This window comes from Pipistrellus kuhlii, unplaced genomic scaffold (assembly GCF_014108245.1).
Source record: "Pipistrellus kuhlii isolate mPipKuh1 unplaced genomic scaffold, mPipKuh1.p scaffold_m20_p_11, whole genome shotgun sequence".
Taxonomy (NCBI): Eukaryota; Metazoa; Chordata; class Mammalia; order Chiroptera; family Vespertilionidae; genus Pipistrellus; species Pipistrellus kuhlii.
In genome coordinates, this window is record NW_023425416.1 from 10,815,447 (window position 1) to 10,839,220 (window position 23,774).

Here is a 23,774-nt window from a genome sequence, read left to right on the forward strand (position 1 = left end):
AGGAAAAAGGAAACATTTGTTCCCAGAAACTTTTGTGTGTGACTGAAATGGTACTAACTTTATAAAGATAAAAATCACAGAACAACGCACATACAACATAAGTCACTTGAGTCTAATTTATTTTATTTTTAGGCTGTCCTTATTAGAGTCTTATATCAGGGGAAGAATTGTGAAAACAGTATTTTATTTTAAAAAGGACTAAGTCCTAATTGACTGCTTCATCAGTTGAGGATTTAAAAACTAAATTAATTAGATAAAATGCTCAATGAGCATCAATCATGTACAAGGTTTGGTGCTAATGTTGTAAGGCTAGAAAGATGACTAAGATGACCATCTCATAGTCTTTGTGAAGCAGGAAATAAGCAAGCATAGTTTCTTTGCTTGCTATCTACTAAGAATAAGCTAAGTACAGACAACTTATAAAAAGTATTTATTATAGTTGAGGCAGCTTAATACTCAACAGCAAGGGTTTCAATGGGGTTTCAACAAGTGCATGGTTTGTTTTTTAACCCAAACACAGTCTACTGGAGAGTCTGTATGCTCATCCCACCCCCCACCTCCCACAAAGAGATGGAGAGAAATACTGCAATCCATGGGAGAGTTTTACTTTCCTCATATGTTAGAGCTAAAAAGTGAATAATTACTTTCCAGTTAAATATACATATTTTTATGACATGTTTGAGTTTTATAGGAAATATAATATGATAATATAGTAAATACTATGATGCCTTTAACGGACTTTCCATCATTTTGAATTTTTACTCCTTTGACTCAAATTCCATGGCTATATTTCAACAGAACACAAATACCAGTCCCTGACTCATTGATGCATATAAAAGTCTTAAAAATATTCAAGTTATGTGTCTAAGTCCATGTGCCAAATAACCTAAATATTAGAACATGAAGAGTTACTTCTACAGAGCAAAATATTACTGAGGTCACAGTTAATTAAGTGACCCTTGGAAACCTTTGGGACTGTAACACCGTGTGTAACTGTCTATGTGCTCAATTACCAAATGTTGTAAAAGTCAGCTTCCAGGTTAGATGAGTTGTTTTTACAAGCTAGCGTGGTATTTAAAGAAAAGCACAATTTATTAACTAGAATAATTTCATGGGGAAGAAAAACACTTACAGATGAATTATTCTCAGTTTTATCCTAAAGTGGGGACTAGTATGAGACAAATGCCTCACTCACCTCACCTCTCCCTAACCCAAATGAGAGCAGCCTAATTAGTGGATCCACATGGATGAAAAAGCTTCTACCACCCACCTGGTGGCAACCATCCCGATTATACGGGTGACTGCAACCCGACTGCAGAGGCTCAAACCCACACTCACCTACAAAACTAGGTAAGTAACAGAAACTGAAACTGAAGCAAGAATGTGAAAGAGACTCTGGTGGATCATTAATAGATTCAAATATTTTCAGTTACTTGAGTTGTGCTTACAGGATGCAAGGTCATCAGTTGATTGGGTTATTTAGTCCAGGAGCTGGCCAATCCTCAGAGGAAAAATAAAGAAGACAGCTATTCTATTGAATTATAGTCAGATGGGTACCATCCCTTTTACTATGGTTACAGAATACTGAATACAGATGGAGGCTACTATGAAAATAGTAACTCTAGGTATCAAATCAATATTCACATGTGCATACCAAACTACCCCTAGAAGTTAGATATTGTTGGGGTTAAGCTGATTTTTAAATGTGAAATCCATAAATACTTATGACCATTTACATTTTAAAACTTTTGCCTTTGAGTGTTAAAATCTGGTTTGTAACAAGATGATGTTGGAACACTTTCTACTAAATTGCTTCACTATATCAGTCTGTTCAGGACAGCTACTTTCCCCCCTCTTTTTTAAAACTATAAATGTAACATATTTTCAGAGAGATAATTTGAACACTACAGAGGCATCAAAACTAGGAAGAAGCCTCCCATAAGTCAACTACAGTGTTCACTGAGATATATTTTCTTTTAATCTTTTTCTTTACATTTTAAGTACGGGTAAGATTATGGGCCCATTCACACATTACCTCTGTGGCTTGATACTACCTTTCCTTTGTGCTTATTTAAAAGGTATTGTCTTCATATGCTCAGATGTTATTAGTTAATAATAATGACAGTGGCCGAAACCGGTTTGGCTCAGTGGATAGAGCGTCGGTCTGTGGACTGAAGGGTCCCGGGTTCGATTTCGGTCAAGGGCATGTACATTGGTTGAGGGCACATAGGGATGTGCAGGAGGCAGCTGGTTGATGTTTCTCTCTCATCAATGTTTCTAGCTTTCTATCCCTCTCCCTTCCTCTCTGTAAAAAATCAATAAAATATATTTAAATAATAATAATAATAATAATGACAGTGTATACTTGAAAAATTATTGGAAGAACTATGAGATGTTAACAAAAGACTAGAAATATACAGCCAGCAGTCTACTGTGCTTGAGAAATTTGACATCAGATGTGTATTTCCTTATCTATACAAATATAACCAAAAATATATCGTAAAAAAAGTTTCAGAAAAAATTTTTCATGTATATCTTGCTATATTTTGCATTATCTACCTAAATTAACTCATTAACATTAACATAGCTATCAGAATAAAGGATTCTTTTTATTGACATTGTGTTGGTTTTTTTAATAATCCGCTGATTAGGAGGGATAACACATCCACATGTTTTCCTATCAAAGTCTAGTATATCAACAGTACCAATGTGGGGGACCTAAATGACATCTAGAGGATGATTATGTCTTCCTCCTCAGAACCATGGAGTAACTAACCCTCCAATAATAAATAACCTTAGGCCAGGAAAGCAGGCAAGGAAGCTGGATATGAGCCAGCTGAACCCCAGATGTTAAGGTTGGGAATATTCTAGATCTCTGCATCTGGAGGTGTTTACACCAAACTTGGCCCGTCTGTACCAAAGGTGATACATTCCTCTCTCAGAAGAGAGAAAACCAGGAGAAGGAAAATGTTGCTTTGTGGGTGTTTAGCATGCTAGTACCATTCTTCTCTGTGAACTTCCTGTTCACTCACTGGAACCAAGAAAAGGAAGAAAAAAACCTGGAAAGTCAAGAATTATAACTAGAATGCTAATAAAATTCAAAAGAAAAAGCAAGTTACCAAGATATATAAATTAAGTTGGTTGTAAAGAACACTGGTGTGTATTTTTTCCTCCCCCAAGAAATAAATAAGATACAACAGTGCACCCTTCTGGACAAAATATAAAACTACCATTCAGATCAAAGTCTAGTCACTGCCTCCTCTAGTTCTTTGGGTATAATTTCAAAAAGAGTTCCTGGTTTCCTCATCTGGTGAGAGGATTTACAGCAATGACTTCACTTGCAGACTTTTTAAAAGTGACAAGTGCAAGAGATTTTCAAATACGAAACTAATTTCTGTAAAGGGAGTTTTGTCAGTCTGAATTAAGTAAACATGGTGATAAAGAAAACTATAAAGACCTCCAGTGCTGCACTTACTTATTCTCTATGGTTATCTGTTGCTCATCCCTTGACATTCTTGGAGCTTTCCAGTGAGGCCTCGAATATGATAATATGAACTAAAGAGTTGTTGAATAAATTTATCAAGCAAATTTCTGAAACGCTGTCCTTCAGCAACATTCAAACACCAATGATAAGAAGCAAAATTCACCAACAAGTGCAATAGCTCTGGCAGCTTCAATGAAGGAAGCCCAAAGTGTGGAAAAGCAAGTGTGAGAATGCTTAGCCCTTCTTGTTACAAAATTGCACAGTTTCATTAACATCATCAAAGAGTTTATGATCAATGGAATTTGATCTGTGTAGAACAAGTTGTTATCAAATGAAGTACTGTTTAAAAATGTTGCACACTTGCTTTAATGGAACATTGAGTGAAAGGTAATTCGTAAGCAGCTTTGTATAAGAAAGGCTGCTCCCAGCCATCTGTTCACTTCTACAATCAGTGAGGACACCAAGAGAAACCACTTAGCATCTCCTAAGAAAAAAAGAAAGTGTTTCAGAAAGTCTTAATCCCATCTTTGAAAATAACTCTAGGTATGTTGCAACCTCTTTTCAAAAAGTTAAAGGGTTTAAGGACACAAGTTCCTGGAGAGTAATTGACAAAGCCAAAGTCTACTATCTCCCAAACCCAAATAAAAATATACTTCCCTTAGATATGCTCATATTAAAACTTGGTATGTTCAGAGTCTGTCTTCACATATTATCCTTTTTGTTTATATATTTGAAAGTATTTAGAGACTCAAAATATCATATAAAGTCAGTAATATACACAAAGCATTTATCCCAATATAACCATGTTTCCCTCCTTTATAAATGTATCCATGGTTACCTTACTCCCCTTAGTCACCTTGTGCAGCACTCTGACCTCTTTGAGAACTGTTTTTTGCCTCAACCACAACTTCTTAGAATTAGGAAGGCTAAGAACTAATGTCTCAGGTGGTGGGAATTTTTTCTGTAGCATCAGGTTGATATTATGTTGTATTTCTAAATACATATTTGTCACAAGCCATATCCCAATATATAGTGCATTACATAATCTGCTTAGGAAATTATTCATCTGTAGGACGACATCTGAAAGCATCACCAAATGACTCAGTGTTAGCAAAAATAAATTTTACACATTGTCCCATGTTCCTATAAGGAGCCTGTTATTCACTACTTCCCAGACACATGAGTTAAAAATCACTACATTGACCTTATATAGAGAGAAAGAGTCATTAGACATTCTACAGTTAAAAATAATCTCAAAGATTCATGAATACTGATTTCCAAAAATAGGTGTTAGTCTGAAACTCTGCAAAAATTACCCCAGCCACAGAAAATCAATGAAAGCAGGAAAACACATTTCTCCTAAAATCTACACACACAGGCACACACACACACACACACACACACACACGCACATGCACGCGCGCGCAAAGTTTTCCTAAAACACCTTTGAGATTCAATTTTTAGCAATAGATTATATTGCCTATAACGATCTCATCCAACAACTTAAAGCCAAGCAGATATCTGACACTGTAATGCTAGCATAAAAATTTATCACAGTACAATGGTAAGAAGCAAAGTTCACCAACAAAAGATCCAGACTTTATAGGAATAGCAGCAGGATGTAATCAGAAAAGAGCAGAGACTTCTCAAAGAAATGAAAAAGCCTGACAATCTCACTGGAATTGTCATGGCAACAGAAGAAACATTTAAAAGAGAAAAATGTAGCCCGGCTGGTGTTGCTCAGTGGTTGAGCATTAACCCATGAACCAGGAGGTAACAGTTTGATTTCCTGTCAGAGTGAGGCAGCTGATCAAAGAGTCTCTCTCATTGAAGTTTCTGTCTCTCCCTCTCTCTAAAATCAATAAAAACATTTTTAAACTGAAAAATGTAGCAAAAGATAGCAACCAAGGGTTAATGTTTCTTGAAATAGAGATGGAACTAAGAACCATAAAAAGCAAAGCAGGTTTCTGGGAGAGATAACCTGCATCCCCAAATCTTGAGAATGCAGGCAGTGAAAGTACTCATTTTTATAACATCCTCTGCCTATCACAGAAACACCTGGAGGCATGGACAATAAACTCAAAACAGTGTCCATGTCAGATGAAAGCTGAAAGAGAGCATCAGGAAAGAGCAGGCCTGCTTTAGGGAGTTAGAGTGTTGTGATCAGGAAATGATATCAAATGAGGTACTTGAGGAAAATCCACTAGGAGTAGTCATGGACAGGTGAAGGGGATTTATCTGGAGGAGATCTGGCTCAGTAAATATTTTGTAAAATTAACCTATAGGCTCGTCAGAAGTTAAACAGATGATACAATAAGCTAAGACTTTTAAGACAGCCATTATATAGCACTGCATGAAAACTTAGTGGCAAGATGTATAAGTACAGAAATAATGGCAAAATCTGTAACAAGATGAAAATGTTTGACAACACACTGAGTTCACTGTGGTGGGTGATGGTAGCATGAAAAAAGATGACAAGGTACTGTCTTCGCCCTCCAGGAGCATAGGAACTAACGGTCCTAAAATGCTGTATTCCTTACAAAAATTCTGTGGGGTAGATTATTATCACCTCTATTTTACAGATAAGGAAACTGAGGTTCAAACAGGTTAAGTATCTTGCCAAGGATGCATAGCTAGAAACTTACTAAGTCAGAAATCTAAGCACACTAAATCATATTTTGTAATAGATTGTAGAATAATGTGTGGCATTTTTTTAAAGTAGCAACCAATACAAAATAGCATATGCTATGTTAAAACTAAGAAAATGTGGTCAAGTGTAGCACATATATGAGTACAAGTATGAGGGAGTACTTATCGTGTCTCTTGCACATCAATGCTGGAGTTGAAAGAAAAGACGGGTATTGCCATTAAAATACCAACGGCATATTTCATAGACCTAGAACAAACTTTCCAAAAACTCATCTGGAATTAAAAACAACCCCGAATGGCTGAAGCAATCCTGAGAAAGAAGAACAAAGTAGGTAGGATCTTGATACTAGATATTAAGCTGTATTACAAAGCCACTATTCTCAAAACAGCCTGATACTGGCACAAGAACAGACATATAGATCTATGGAATAGAATAGAGAACCCAGAAATTGACCCAAGCCACTATGCTCAATTAATATTCAACAAAGGAGGTATGAACATACAATGGAGTCAAGACAGTCTCTTCAATAAATGGTGTTGGGAAAATTGGACAGATACATGTTAAAAAAAAAAATGAAACTAGACCACCAACTTACACCATACACAAAAATAAACTCAAAATGGATAAAGGACTTAAACATAAGTTGGGAAAACATAAAAATACTAGAGGAATCCACAGGCAGAGAAATCTCAGACATATGACGAAGCAATTTCTTCACTGATACCACCCCTTAGGGCTATGAAAACTAAAGAGAAAATAAACAAATGGAACTACATCAAAATAAAAAGCTTTTTCACAGCAAAAGAAACCATCAACAAAACAACAAGAAATCCTACTGCATGGGAGAACATATTTGCCAATGTTATCATCTTATAAGGGTTTAATCTGCAACATTTACAGGGAACTCATACAACTTAACAAAAGGAAGATAAACAACCCAATCAAAAAATGGGCAACGGACCTACATAGATACTAATCACACAAGAGATTCGAATCAAAACGACAATGAGATACTATCTCACACCTATCAGAATGGCTATCATCAACAAATAAACAAACAACAAGTGCTGGCAAGGATGTGGAGAAAAAGGAACCCTAGTGCACTGTTGGTGGGAATGCAGACTGGTGCAGCCACTGTGGAAAACAGTGTGGAGTTTCTTCAAAAAACTAAAAATGAAACTCCCATTTGACCCAGTGATCCCACTTCTAGGAATATATCCAAAGAAACTAGAAATACCAATTAGAAAGGATATGTGCACCCCTATGTTCATAGCAGCACAATTCACCATGGTTAAGATTTGGAAACAGCATATGTGCCCATCAGCAGATGAGTGGATTAAACTATGCTGCTGTAAAAAGGAGTTCTTACCATTTACAACAGCATGGATGAACTGGAGAGCATTATGCTAAGTGAAATAAGCTAGTCAGAGAAAGATAAATATCACACATCTCACTCATTTATGGAATATAATGAACAACATAAATTGATGAACAAAAACAGATCCAGAGACAGAGAAACATGGATCAGATCATCTAACCTCAGAGGGAAGGTAGAGGAAGGGGGTAAGAGGGAGAGATCAACCAAACGACTTGTATGCATGCATATAGGCCTAACCAATGGACATAGACAACAGGGGGGTGATGGCATGAGTGAGGGGGGTGGAGGACTAATGGGGGAATAAGAACACATATGTAACACTTTAATCAGTAAAGAAATTAAAAAATAAAATCAGTTAAACCTAAAAAAAAAAAAGATGGAGATTGAAGAGGACAGAGGTTATCAAGAAGAGGAATGGAAGAAGGGGTAACTTCCTGGGAAAGGAACCTCATGTGCAGATGGAAACAGCATGGCGGGGTCATGGAAAGGAGTGGGGAATGGTCCTACCAGAGCTGAGTTAGGAGGAAAGGCACTGAGAAATGCAACAGGGGCAGGCCACCCAGAGCCTGGAGAACTGGGCAAGAGAGCTGAAATCCGGTGTGTTGGAAAGGAGCAGAGGGGGAAATTTCCACTGCTCTCTATGTTCCAAACGTCTCCTTGTATTAGTTTTCTTCAGTTGCTGTAACAAATTACCACAAGCTTAGTGGATTAAAACAATACAAATGTAACATCGTATGATTTGGCCAGACGTGACTCCACTGGACTAAAATCAGAGGCTGCAGTCTTTTCTGGAGAAGCTGGAGAAGAACCCCGCTCCTTTCCTTTCCCAGCTTTTAGAGGTTGCCTATCCCCTTTGGCACCTGTCTTTCATTCCCTCTGCCCCTTAAACTACAAAGCCAGCAACAATGCATCTCTGGTCATTCTTCCGCAGTCACATGGTCCTCTGACCACAGCCATGGAAGTTGTCTGCTCTGGAAGATTCATGTGATTAATGGATAAACCCAGATATTCTCTCTGTAGTTAAAGTTCTTAACACTAATCACATCTAGAAAGGCCCTTTGCCATGTAAGGTAACATATGCACAGGTTCCAGGGCTTAGGACATAGATATTCAAGGGACTATTGGTTTGCCAAGCAGGCTCCTATCACCTGCCCACTCTCACATATCTAGCCCTGTGTCAATAATGCATCTTTTTCTCCGTCCCCTGATAACCAGTCCCCTCTTCAAAAACCTCAGTGGCAAAAAACTGCTTCATGAATACCAAACTGCTTAGCTTGGCACCCCTGTCAAAGAGCTGAATAAAGAAATGGGTGTAAAGCAGTGTGCAAGGGAGAAAGATGAGGGCAAGCCAGAGACAACGGGCTGATGGGTGGGAGGCAGTGAGCATGACCTGCAGTTGAGTTCAATGTGGCAGAGAGACTGCTTTGGCTTCAGAGCCAGTCCCATCACTGGGAGCTGCGATAACGGAAAAGTTGTGTTGTCTCTTTGAGTTCTGGTTACCTAGGCTATTAAAATGGAGATACTAACAGCACCTTCTTCACTGGACTGTTGCGGGAGTAATGGCATAAAAGGAATTAAATACACAGTAAGCACTTATCACAGAGTAGGTGCTCAATACATGTTACTTCCCTCTTCATAGTGAATTTCCCATGATTTTTGCTTTAACATTTTTCAACACAGGCATATAGTCTAATTCCAAAGAGTAATTCAGTGAGAGTGACTTGATGAAAAGTCAAATCAAGGTAGGCCTGCAGGACTAGAATTATCAAAGAATAAAATGGTAAGTTTAGGTGCAAAGATTTTAATGCCAATGTCTGCAATACACTGGATGGCAGAGAAAGGAGTGGAGTTCCAGCCAGCACTGCAGGACAGGTACCTCGGAGCTGTGCCATGGATACACACACTGAGACCCTCAGCAACACAGTGTGTTACACCATGAATCCTTTCCTCAGTAAATAAAACTGGAAGCTACAGATATTGATAAATGAGTGGAGCAAAGATCCTTTAAGACATTCTTAAGTGTAAATAAATATAGTTAAGAAGCTGAATTTGATAAGGATAGGACAAAGGGAATTTGAGCATATGTCCTTTGCCAGAAGCCTGTAAGATAAATCCTCCAGGCAACTGGATGCAGGAGGTGAGAGTTCTCATCTTATAAAATTCAAGAAACCTCCCAGAACACTTGCCTGGCCAGAAGACCACTTTACCTATGCGCTGAGGTTGGCTGAGTTAGTGCAGCCGATCATTGTAGCATCTGTTGAGGACACAGCTATAACCCAAATGTATCTCTTGAACAAAATAGTACAGTGTTCAAATGAATCATAGATTTGAAGAAAACAGTCTCAATATAATTTTATTCTGCTACCATAGTTTCATTGAGTTTACATTTTTTCTTTACTTTTAAAAGACATTCAAAGAATTAACCCTACTGGATTTTGACATTTGCTATCCCTTTTAGAGTACTATCAACATTAATTAGATTCTAGAAGTGAAGTAACAATATCTTATCAAGAGGAAGACATTTTAAGGTTGGAAAAGTCAACATCAGACACAACCAAATTTAAGAAACATTAAAAGCCAAATTTATAACATAGATAAATTAGTGGAATAGAATTTAATTTCCAGAATTATTCTTGACTTCACAAAAGTATTCACTGCAGGGATCCTTTAAAAGGCAAATTCCTCTGGTACACTTGAAATATTAACTAATTTATAAGAACTCAATTTTCAGGAAGATTTCTGGCGTTAATCTAGGTACAGTGCAATCAGCAAAGCTTAACTATTCTACATATAAATTTTGTAATTAGAGGCAAGTTACTTCACTTCTCTGATATGTGGCTCCCACATATCTACTTGCCCAGACCATCATTCAGAACTGTTAAATATCCTACTCTTGAAAGTGTTTTGTAAACTTGAAAGTCCTTTTCAAACGTTTATTGTCATGCAGAAAGCAAGTAAGGGCTCGAATTCACATAGTGCCTACTCTTTACCATGAACATTCACATACATTATTTGATTTTCTCTACACATTGTTACTTGAGTCTCCTCATCACTAAGTGGAGATACGGTGACTCAGAACCTTAATCAGTGATAACCCCAGAAGGTTAAGCCTGTTCTTTCTGACTCCATACACAGTCACTGTTCAATCCACTACGTCACACAGGCTCAAGTACTTGTTCCATCACCTACTAGTAGTGTGAGTTCAGCAAATTAATGAACCTCTCTGAAATGACTCTTTCTTGTCTCAAAATTAAGGTGATAATAAGTCTGACCTCAGAGGGTTGCTGGAAGGACCAAATGAATTGGTGCACATGAAAGCCTTGGCACTGTGCCTGATCCACAAGTACCCAACACGCGTGGATTACATATTAGAAATTTTCAAGCCCCAACAAAAACTAAAAGGATTTAAATATCTACAGATATAAAAGAATGCTTCTTCTAAGCAAAATATACAATATCAAAAGAATATTATTTTCATCCTAGCCAGTTTGGCTCAGTAGACAGAACACTAGCCTGTAGACCCAAGGGTCCCAGGTTCAATTCCAGTCCCCGTGGGGTCCCTTGGTCTGACCTGTGCCCTCTCACAATCCGGGACTCCTCAGGGATGTCAGAGAGCTGGTTTCAGCCTGTGATCCCTGGAGGGTAGGCCAAGAGGCCCCTCTGGTGCACAAATCCATGTCCCAGGCCTCTATTATTAATAACTAGCTAATTACAACAGTATCAGTATCAAAGAGAGATAAAAATATAAGAAAATAACAGCAGTGAAAAAACATATAAATCCAAGTGGTACTGATTTTTCCCTTCCAAAAACTGACTTATTTGAAATAAATCTTATGCCATGATCCACTATAAAAGATAGAGAAAATTACCTGGCCAGTGTAGCTCAGTGATTAAGTTCAGCCTATGAACCAGGAGGTTGAGGTCCAATTCCTGATCAGGGCACATGTTTGGATTGTGGGCTCCATCCCCAGTGGGGGCATGTAGGAGGCAACCGATCAATGATTCTGTCTTGTCATTGATGTTTCTATCTTTCTCTCCCTCTTCCTTCCTCTCTAAAAACCTCAAATAGGAAAATATTTTTTTAAAAATAGAGAAAACTAAAACAAACAAACATCTATTTGAAGACATCAGAGAGCTACCAAGACAGTGAGAATTTGAAGGGCCAAGATCATAAAAAGAAAAGAAATCCAGAGAGGCGAGCTGGCATTTGGCACCACCTTTCCCATTTGAGGCATTTGTGAATTCTCAAGAAATAACCGAGAGAGAGAAAAACTGAACAGAAAATAGTGTGTGAAAGGCTGTAGAGCTGAACGGAATTTACCACAGCCTCACAAGGCTGGGGGGAAATTTGGGGTTCAGAGTTTACCCAGGAGGAGAGGCCCAGGAAAACACTCTAGGCTTTGAGCTGGTATCCTGAAGTGCTATAATTTAAGAGAATGAATTCTACAATCCTCTGTTAAAATAATTCCTAGGCATTGTGTTCATTTTGTTGCAAATGCAAAATGTATTTCTTTTATTTTTCTGAAACTTCATTGTTAGTATATAGGAACACAATGAATTTTTGTACATTGTTTTTGTATCCTACAATTTTACTGTATTTACATATTGTTTCTAATAGTTTTGGGTGGAGTTCTTAAGGTTTTCTCTATAAAAAAAATCATGTTATATGCAAAAAGTGACATTTTTACTTCTTCATTTCCAATTTGGATGCCTTTTATTTACTTATTTATCCTGCCAATTGCTCTGATTAGAGCTTCTAGTACATGTTTAGTAGCAGTGCTAAGAGTGGGCATCCTTATCTCATTCCTGATCTTGGAGGGAAATCTTTGTTTTTTACAATTGAGTATGATATTATCTGAGGTTTTGTCAATGTGGCCTTTATTATATTGAGATACTTTAATTTTGTAACAATTTTATTGAGTATTTCAATCATGAATGGATGTTGTATCTTGTCAAATTCCTTTTCTGCAACTATTGATACGATCACATGATTTTTCCTTTATTTTGTTAATGTGGTGTATTAAATTGATTTGCATGTGTTGAATCATCCTTGAGCCCCTAGAACAAATTCCATTTGATCATGATCTATTTATTATCTTTTTAATATATATTGTAGTTGTATTCAATTTGCTAATAATTTGTTCAGAAGTTTTACATCAGTATTATCAGCAATATGTGTCTGTAGTTGTGTGTGTGTTTTAGTATCAGGGTATTAATGTTAGCCTCATAAAATGTATTAGGAAGTATTGATATTTCTACAATTTTTTGGAAGATTTTGAGGATAGTCATTAGATCTTTTTTGAATGTTTGGTGGAATTTACTAGTGAAGCCATCTGATCCTGGAATTTTACTGTTTGGGAGGTTTTTAATAATTGCTTCAATTTCCTTACTGCTTAGATTTTTCAGTTCTTCATAATTCAGTCTAGGAAGGTTATATATTTCTAAGAACTTGTCCCTTTCTTTTAGGTCATTGAATTTGGTGGCATATAGTCTTTCATTGTATTTTTGTATGATCCTGTGGTATTCTATATAATAAAAGGCTAATATGCAAATTGACCAAACAGTGGAACAACTGGTCACTATGTGCACACTGACCACCCGGGGGCAACCACTCAATGCAGGAGCTGCCCCTTGGTGGTCAGTGTGCTCCCAAAAGGAAGCACCGCTCAGCCAGAAGCCAGGCTCACGGCTGGCGAGCACAGTGGTGATGGTGGGAGCCTCTCCCGCCTCCATGGCAGCATTAAGGATGTCCGACTGATGGCTTTGGCCTGCTATAACTTTCATTTCATTCCTGATTTTATTTATTTGAGTCTTTTCTCTGTTTTTTTTTTTACTGAGTCTAGCCAGAGGTCTGCTAATTTTATTTAATCACTTCAAAGAACAAGCTCTTTTTTTGAATTAAGTTTTTCTATTGTCTTTTTGTGCTCTATTTCATTGAATTCTGCTCTAATTTTTATTATTTCATTTCTTCTGCTGACTCTCAGCTTCATCTATTCTTTTTCTAGTTTTTTAAGATGTAATGTTGAGATGTTAGTTTGGGATTTTTCTTATTTATTGACATAGGCATGTAATGATATAAACTTCCTTTATTACCACTTTTGTAGCATCCCAAACGTTTTGATATAACACATTGTCATTGTCACTTTCTCTGTGTAACTTTTTATCTCTCCTTTTATTTCTTTTTGACTCAGTCAATCTTTAGAAGCACATTGTTTAATCTGTACATATTTGTGGTTTTTTCCTGTTTCTTGTTGCCACTGTCTTCCAATTTCAAAACATTGTGGTTGAAGAATATGCTTGGTATGACTTCAATTGGCTTAAATTTATTGAGGCTAGTTTTGTGTCCCAGTATATGTTTTATCCTTAAGAATGTTTCATGTGCCCTAGAGAAGAATGTGTATCTGAGGTGTTCTAGGATGAAAGGTTCTGTGATCAATTAATTGTAGATACCACTGCACTCGGACCAGCCTCTAGGATGAAAGGTTCTGAAAATGGAAGACAGTATGGAGGTTCCTCAAAAAATTAAGACCAGATTTACCATATGATCCAGCAACCCCTCTTTTGGGTATCAACCGCCAGATTTTGAAAACATTTATTCATAAAGATATATGTACCACTATGCTCATTGTAGCATTACCCCAAGATAAGGAAAGAACCAAAGTGTCCTTCATTATATGACTGGATAAAGAATATGTGCTACATACATATAATGAAATACCATTCAACAATAAGAAAAAATAAATATTGCCATTTGTGAAAACATGGATGGATCTTGAAAAATATTATGCTAAATGAAATGTTAGACAGAAAAAATCAAGAACCATATGATTTTATTCATATGTGGGACATGAAACTGAAATCAACAAACAAGATAAACAAAAACTAAGAGACACAGACAATAGTATGATGGTTACTAGAGGAAAAGGGAGGATAAAAAAGAGAGTAAAGGGGTTCAAATACATGATGAAAGGAAATGTGACTTGGGGTGGTGAACTCACAATGTAATATACAAATGACTTATAGACTGTACATTTAAAATCTCTATACTTTTATTAACCAATGTAATCTGATAAATTTAACAAAATATTTAAAAAGAGTAAATTTTAAATAGAAGAGCTTTCACAGAAACTGAAGCCCAGCTATGAATCTGCTCCACCCATGAAAGGATTAAAGTGATATGCTCCTAGGCTATCTTCATGCTAGAAACAAACAAAAGTCCTCTCTGAAGCAAACTATGAAACTCAAGTTATTTCAACTATAAGTTTAAATTTTGTCAAAGCATGACAAAAATTAGCTAAAGATCATAATGATAAAAGACAGTATAAATAGACCCAAGTATTAGAATTAAAGATACAAATATTAGAATTTTAATATTGGGGTTTTAAGACAACTAAGTATATCTTTAAATAATAAATGGAAAATGAAGAATTTTTAGCAAAGACCTAAAAACTGTAAAGAAAAAGTCAAATAAAATTATAAAACTAAAAACAGCCAAAACCAGTTTGGCTCGATGGATAGAGTGTTGGCATATGGACTGAAGGGTTCCAGGTTCGATTTCAGTCAAGGGCATGTACATTAGTTGTGGGCACATCTCCGGTAGGGGTGTGCAGGAGGCAGCTGGTCGATGTTTCTCTCTCATTGATGTTTCTAGCTCTCTGTCCTTCTTCCTTCCTCTCTGTAAAAAATCAATTAAAAATATATTTTTTAAAAATAAATAAATAAAATAAAACTAAAAACAAACAACAACAAAAACAATATGTGAAACTATGAGTAGGTTAAAAGCAAAATAAACCCAGCTCAAAAAGATAACAAATTAACTAAAAGATAATTCCCTGGAAAAAATACACAGCAAAAGAACACAGAGAGGGCAAAATATGAAAAAGAGTGCCATATGGGGATAAAGTTGAATATGTATAATGTGAGTCTCAAAGAAGAAAAGAAAGAGAATAAAGCAAAAGCAATCTTTGAAAAGATAATGACTGAGAAGTCTTTTTTAAAAATGGGAGAAAATAATAAGCCAAGGACTCAAAAGTGCTACAAACTTGAAGCAGGAAAAATACAGAGAAAATTGTACTTGGATATAATATAGTAAAATTGCTAAAAGCCAGGGACAGAGAAAAACAAAAAGAAACAAACAAAAAAAGTCAGGAGGATCAACAGTAAGACTAAAATAGGAACCAAAGATAATGGAATTATATCTTCAAAATGCCAGGGGGGGAAAGTTATCACACTTAAAAGTCTAATCCCAGTCACATTGTGGTGTTTTTGTTTTAAATGAAGTGAAATAAAGTATTAAATTTACAGACAAAAAAAAAAAAAAAAAGCTGAGAGAATTTGTTAGGAGTAAATATGCTATAAAAGGCATTATCAGCTCTAGCTGATTTGGCTTAGAGAACTTGCCGGTGGACTGAAGGGTCCAAGGTTCGATTCCAGTCAAGGACACATGCCTGGGTTTCTGGCTTGATGCCCAGTAGGGCACATGTAGGAGGCAGTTGATCAATGATTCTCATCATTGATGTCTCTCTCTCTTCCTCTCCCTTCCTCTCTGAAATCGATAAAACGTATTATAAATAAAAAATGGCATTAGCATAAGGAAAACAATCAAATTTTGAAGCAAGAAGATAAAGGAAGAAATGAAGATTGGAAAGTAGTATATAGATACATCTAAATTAATAGTATCTGTATAAAATAATAATAAAATACTCTTGAAAAAGACATACCTATAGGTCTTATATATGTCCAGAATTAATACGTTAGCAAGAATCAAATATGAGGTGGGCAAAACTAGGTTTACAGTTATGAGTATGTGAAAGCTTATTTTTATATTATTATTTATTCATTATTGTATTAATTTCATATGAACAACTATAAACCTACTTTTGCCCAGCCCTGTAGATTAGTAATAATATTTAAAAAAAGGCAGGAAGGGATAAATGATATAAAGACATCTAAAGTTACAGCATTGTCCAGGAAGTTACAAATATACCAAATTATATTAAATTTAAATGTCAAATATGCATATTTCAATTTCTAGGATAATTACTACAAAAACAGTAAGAAAGTGCTAATAGTGGAGAAAGTGAACATAAAAAAAATAACACAAAAGAAAAAAGTAATACAAAAGAAAGCAAGAAAGGAAAACAAAAGAAAAAATCAGTGGGACAAAGCGAAAACAAATAGTGAGATGGTAGATTTAAATTAAAATGTATCAGTAATTTCATCAATTGCAAACAGCTATACATATATTCCAAATAAAAGACAAATATTTGCCCTAGCCAGTTTGGCTCAATAGTTCAAGTGTTGCTGTGGACCAAAGGGTCCCAGGTTCCATTTTGGTCAAGGGAACATACAGTGCATTGGTTGCAGACTCCTCCACGGCCTGGGCCATGGTCTGCTCTGGGCACATGCAGGAGGCAACCAATCAATGTGGCTCTCGAACATTGTTGTTTCTGTCTTTCCCTCTCCAAGAAAGTCAATGGAAAAATATCCTTGGGTGAGGATTAAAACAAAAACAAACATTTTCAGATTGATTTAAAACACCTTAATTATATGCTGCTTACATGAGACACATCTTAATGATAAAGACCCAGAAAGCCTGGAAAGCACAAAGACAGAAAAGAATGCACCATACAAAACCATATAAAGGCTAATTAAAACAAATTGGCTTAGCCTTACTGGTAACAGACAGAACCAACTTTAAGGTAAAATAACATTACTAGAAATGGGAAGGAATTCTTGTAATGATAAAAGAGAAATGCACCAGGAAAATATGGCAATTATAAATAAATAAGCTTCACATTTGCAAATGTAGTAAGAACTAAAGATTCTTTACAAAACAGGATATCCTACTGGCCAGTGAACTTTTTAAAAGAGATAAACATCATTAGTTACAAGGAATATATCAGTTAAATTAAAACCACAATGAGATCCCATTATAAGCCAATGGCAAAGTGTTGGTAAGGATATGAACAGCTGGAACTCGAATAGACTGTGTGGTCAGCATACCTGATGACCCAGCAGTTCCTCCCTGGATACACACTCACTAAAAATACGTTCATGTGCCCTGCCAACACAAACTTATGAGAATGATTCATTTTCAAAATATATAGCTGCAAATGGGCTTGCCCATTTGGGTGGTGATGTAGAGAGATGTCCAGTGATGAATGGTACAGAATTAGCAGTTGATAAGTCATATTTTTGATAAAAGAGTATACCACTCACAAGACCTACGTACTGGGAAATGATAAATTTCAGAATGTATTTGAGGTAGAGGTTACTTTCGTGACAAATGTTACCATTTATTATATTCCGAGGCCCTTGTTATAAAGGCAACCAGGAGATAGCTAGGTGGGTGCCATAGTGTCATAAGCCTCGAATGAGCTTTCTGTCATTCAACCCATTTCAGAGTATGAGAATCTCTCCTCAGAAGACATCAATCTCACGCTTCCAGGTCAACAGAATTTCAGCTCTGGACATCTAGCACACATTTCCCCAGCATGAACCCAGTAGCTATATGGCCCAGGAACAGAACTCTGTTAAAGAGATTTTGGTAAAGACCAGGTGGACTTTTTTGTTAACATAGTAAATGTGGATCTTGCTTCTGGCAGAAACTAAACAGGGCCAAAACTATCTTAACGATTCACCAGCGGTAGCCATTCCCCACAGTGAGAGGAAAGAATCAATTACTTTGTTAATACCCACTTTTGATCTTTCTTTGTGCTAACTCTTGTAATTGAAACTGAAAAAGGTGTAATTCTTTCCTTGCAGCCTTGGTTTTTCTCCTTTGTGGCAAATGCTTACCAAATAGGAATAAACAAATAAAAGTGTAAAGAAGCAACACTGTGGAGAAGCTGAGGAAATGAGGTCTTATTGCCAGGCTGTGTCTGTGTTGTAAGTTCAAATTAGACATGGCAGAGTTGATTAACAGTGATTATTTAGACAACAGTACTGAGTTGAACTGTAATTCTTGTTTCCAATTGAAACCAGAATTGTTTAGCAATGTCCAGCACCTTTTTAAAGATAGGAATTTTTTATGTAGTTTGTTAATCACTATATCCATGGCATCCAGACATATAGTAGATACCAATAAATATTTGTAAAATGAATTCAATTTTCACTTAGGAAGTCATGTTTACATCAAATGGTAAGTTCTTTTGGCTTGTTTATTTAATTCAAGAAACTGACTATGTACTATTCTAAATAGCACTGGCTATGTGCTATTTACAAAGAGTTGAATATTTAAAGAACTGAATAAGCCCTCAAATAAGGACCTTATAGCAAATCTTTTCTGTAATGGTCCGGACAGTAAATGTTTTAGGTTTTGTGGGCCATGGTGGTCTCCGTTGCAAATATTCGACTTTGTTACTGGAGCACAAAAGCAGTCATAGCAACATATAAACAAAGAGGTATGGCTGTTTTCCAATAAAACTTCACTTATGAAACAGGAGGCAGACAATATTTGGTCTGGGAGCTATAATTTGAAAACCTCTGGCTTATATACTAATAGTATAGTAAACAACTCACGTATATAAAACCTAATTATAAACCCTTTTACCATAATGACAGAAAGATGAAACATGAATAAAGAATAAACTTCAAAAAAGAAATGGACAAACTGTACGAAGAAAAAATGCATTCCATATCACTAATTTCCTGAAGCTCTTAACAACTCTGACAAATAAGTTAATACAAATAAGCCAACAGAAAATGAACAAAGCATATAAATACACAGTGAATGAATACAAGAACACAGAAAAGATGATCAACCTTATTCATAATAAGAGAGATGTCATTTGAAACTACAGTGACTCTGTTGGCAGGAAGTGAGGGGAGAGTGAGTATGATGAACTGGCACCACCTCTTTGATGAGAAATTCAGAATGTCAATCAAAGTAACAATTGCATTTCTCGATTCAGGAATTCTACCTCTAGTAATTTGGCCCCTGGAGATAAATACACACTTGCTCATAAGTAAAATGACAAAACATACAAGGTTATCCACAAAAGTATTATTTTTAATAGTAAAAGATAGATGGAGGCAAAGACCAAAAAGTAATTAACATATAAATGTGAGAGTTCTGTCAGGAGGTGATGGTCTTAGATATTCAGCAAGGGCTGAAAATATGCACATTATTACCTGCTGCTGGCTGAATGGCTGAAGGCAATCCCCTAACCTGGTAATCCGTTATTGTTTACCAAACCTTACCATTGAAATGTCTGTTTGCTTTGCTAAAGGGCAAATGTATATTCTAGTAAATAAAAAGCTATGGGGTCCAGAGATTCGGGGAGCCATTCCACTATAGAAAGACTTCCACCTGGTTCCCCCCAATGCCTTCCAAATTTATATTTCTTATCTAGTATATCCATTTGCACATGGCCCCTTCTCCAGATTCTGAATCCTTGCTGCAAAAGGTTGCAGCAGATAGAAAGCCCGCATCCATCATTATAGGACAGGTGAAAAAAATTGTGACACAGCCCAAGAATGGAATATTATGCATCCCTAAAAGAAAAGTGAGGCCTTACTTGAAGTACAAATATGAAGTGGTTCTCCAAAATATTTAATGAAAAATAAAGGTACAGAACTGTATATATAGCTTGCTATATTTATCTAGGATGCTAGATGATAGATGGATTTGATAAATGATATGTATTAATATATATGTGTGTGTTCTTATACATACTAAAATATCTCTAGAAGTATACAAAAAAACTAAGAACACTGGTTTCTTAAGGTCTGTGGAAATGGCTGGCTGGTGGACAATGGTAGTGGAAGGAAGGTTTTTCACTGTGTACCTTACCTTCTGAATTCTAAGTCTATTCAAAATGATAATTTACATTAAAATAAATATAATGAAACAATGCAGAATGAAATAAATGTTAAATAAAGGTAGGAGTTAGCATGACACACAAGCATAATAAAGTGAAATTTAATTGGAGAGGATGAAAGGTTCTTCTGGGATCAACCTATGAACTTAACTTGTAATGTCAGTTAGATATGCTTCATGTGGTCACAGATAGAATCCAAAGGAAGTTATGAATGCAATCAGACTCTGTCCCTGGTCTGCCTTGCAAATACTAACTCTACTTGTCCTAAAGTGCCTGTAATGATTAGTAGGTATAAAACCATCCAACAGATTTCTCCCTCTCATAGTCAAGGAGATAATGGACAACTTGGTCAAATGCCTTGCCAAAATAATCACCATACCTCATGTTAATATTTTGGAAAGAATTTTCACCCCCCCAAAAAATGTATTTAAGCAATGCTCATTGATTCAATGAGCATTTACTAAGTACTTACTGCTAGGGCATGTTTAAGATGTTAGGAAGGCAATGAAGGTCAAGACACATGATTCTCAACCTCAAAGAATTTTCACTCTAGTGGAAAGGAGCCAGACAATAAACAAATTCATTGCATTATAATTTTATATATCAACCATTGTCTTGACAACAAAAAGGTGACATTTGATGGCTATTACCTGGGTAGCTACTTTAGGCCAGGAGTTTAGGAATTGCGTTTCTGAAAAGTTGACCATCACATGAAGCCTCAAATGATGAGGCTGTCTATGGAATTTCTTTAATCAACTAGTCTAATGAATAATCAAAAGAAAAAAATACTAATTTGGCTGAATTGAACAATTTATGTTAAGAATGAGTTATCACTCCCCCCTTTCCAGCTCCAATTATTTTTTAAATATATTTTATTGATTTTTTTTTTTTTTTTTTTTTTTTTTTACAGAGAGGAGGAGAGAGGGATAGAGAGCTAAAAACGTCAATGAGAGAGAAACATCAACCAGCTGCCTCTTGCATCCCCTACTGGGGATGTGCCCGCAACCAATGTACATGCCCTTGACCGGAATCAAACCTGGGACCTTTCAGTCCGCAGACCGACGCTCTACCACTGAGCCAAACCGGTTTCGACTCCCGTTCCAATTATTGATAAATGGCATTTCGAATTACTTCAGATCCAGGTTAAGCTGATTACCCAACTGTTATTTTTTTTTAATCCTCTCCTTTTGAAAACTGAAATACTAGCCCCTCTCAAGGATTCTGGAAGCTCTCCCACACTCCATGATTTCTCAAAGATTACCAACTACAACTACAGTTCTTTGATCAGGGTCATGAAACAGGACTTTCGATGTAAGCTCTTATAAGGCCCAAGTGCCCTACTACAAATCTCTCTTGGACTTTAATTATTTTTTACTGCCTCCTACTATAGTCCTTCGTGTTTGAACATTCTTCTTCATGAAAAGAGAGAGAGAGAGGGAGAGAGAGAGAGAGAGAAGCAAAGGTGTGAGACACTGCCTTTTCTCTTTTACTTGTTAAACTGTACATTAACTGTTTCAAGCAGGTCTGCCCCTGCTTTGTGCTACAAATGAAGCTTGAAAAGTCTTTTTGCCTATTCTCAACAAACATATTCCTACCTCATACAAGTTGATAGTCTAAGAAATAAGATCTCATTTGTTCTTTTAATGAGTTTGATTTATTTAGCTTTTTATCTTTTAAGGCAAATTTATTATTTCCAATAATTTGCATAAACAGTTCATTGTCAGATCACTATTATATCACACACACATACATACCAAACCTATTTCAAAAAAATAAAATTCATAAATAAGGAAAGCCAATATACCTGTAGTTCTAGTCATTCCAGTGGCTTGGTATGACTTTTTCCTAATTATAATGAAATGCCTGGTGGGCACAATATGCCTCCAGAAATACTTTTTTTTTTTTTTTTTTTTGAGCATGGGTTTTGTTAGTCGAAACAAAGCACTATGATCTGTTTCTCTCTGGCACTTTCTTTTTTTCTGACTTGATACTTTATTAAGATAAAAGGTGAACAGACCTTCCTTCATTCCTTCTTCTTACAGAGGTTCTCAAGAAGTGCCCAAAAAAAGATAACATATATGGCCTTAGGGAAGTGACCCAGCCTCAAGCATTTGCACCCTTTCTTGCTGGCTCAGTCTGGGACATTGCAGATGGTTGCCTTAGTACAAAAAAAGGTATAAAAAGCTCACATGAAAACAGGCTTTTTAAAATCTAGCTAAAATTCACTGAAGGGACCATCTGAACAGACCAGCAGAAAAGATAAGGCTAACTTTTTCTCATAATCTCTCAGAAGAAAGAATTTAAGCAGAAAGAACAACAGGGTGACCTATTCCACCTCAAAGAATTTATTCCCCAAAGCCAGATGTACAGAATAGACAAAAGAGACTGAAGACTTATCTTCCCATTCTGCTTGTCGACCAGTTTGCTTATCAGTAAGGTTCATTCTATTTATTTCTCTCCCCCTCTGCTCCCTCTTTCTAACACAATTAATTTTCAAGGTTCTAAACTATCCAGAGAAAGGGAAAATCTGTAAGCACTTTGATTCACCGTACCAGTATCTGGCAAATGAAACCACACAAAATTTTACCTGTAAGTGAGCAAATATTTAATACAAACTTCAAATCAGAATAGCTAATGCTATTTATTAACATCCTTTCTCTGGTAGAGATATCTTATCAAAGAACAATGTTACCAGTAAAGCAAAGAGTCAGTTATCCAACTCAATGCCCTGTTATCCAACTCAATGCCCTGACATCTTTCATTTCCTAATATGACATTTTTTTTTTCTAATCCAGATTTCAATTCCACTAAAACACCTCTGTGTACTTTTCTGAAGAGAATGTAAATATAAAGGTTAAGTCCACAAGGAAAAATAAAAAGAAACATTCTCAAATAAAATATGATCAAAAGTTTGAAGAAAAAATAAATGACAGGGGTAAGAAAAGATATTGCAAAGAATCCTAATTCAGAGAACACTCAAAAGAGCAGAATCTGAGCAAGCCTCTCATTGTAAAATGAAACAATAGAATTAATTTTAAATTAAATTACAATGCACTTAAATAGTCTTAAAAGAACACAAATACAGGCTTTCGTTTACAGTTTAATAAAAGTTATGAAAATTACACTTGATTATTAAACTTATTGCAGCTTTAGAATAATTTATATTGCACTTGGTATATCTTTCTCTTATAATATTACTAGAGGCCCATTGCACAAAATTTGTGCATGGGGGTGGGAGGGAATGTCACTCAGCCCAGTCTGCATCCTCTTCAATCTGGGACCCCTCAAGGGATGTCCGACTGCCTGTTGGCCTAAACAGGCAGTCGGACATCCCTCTCACAATCTAGAACTGCTGGTTCCCAACCACTTGCCCCTCTGCCTGCCTGATTGTCCCTAACTGCTTCTGCCTGCCAATGTTATCACCCCCTAACCATTACC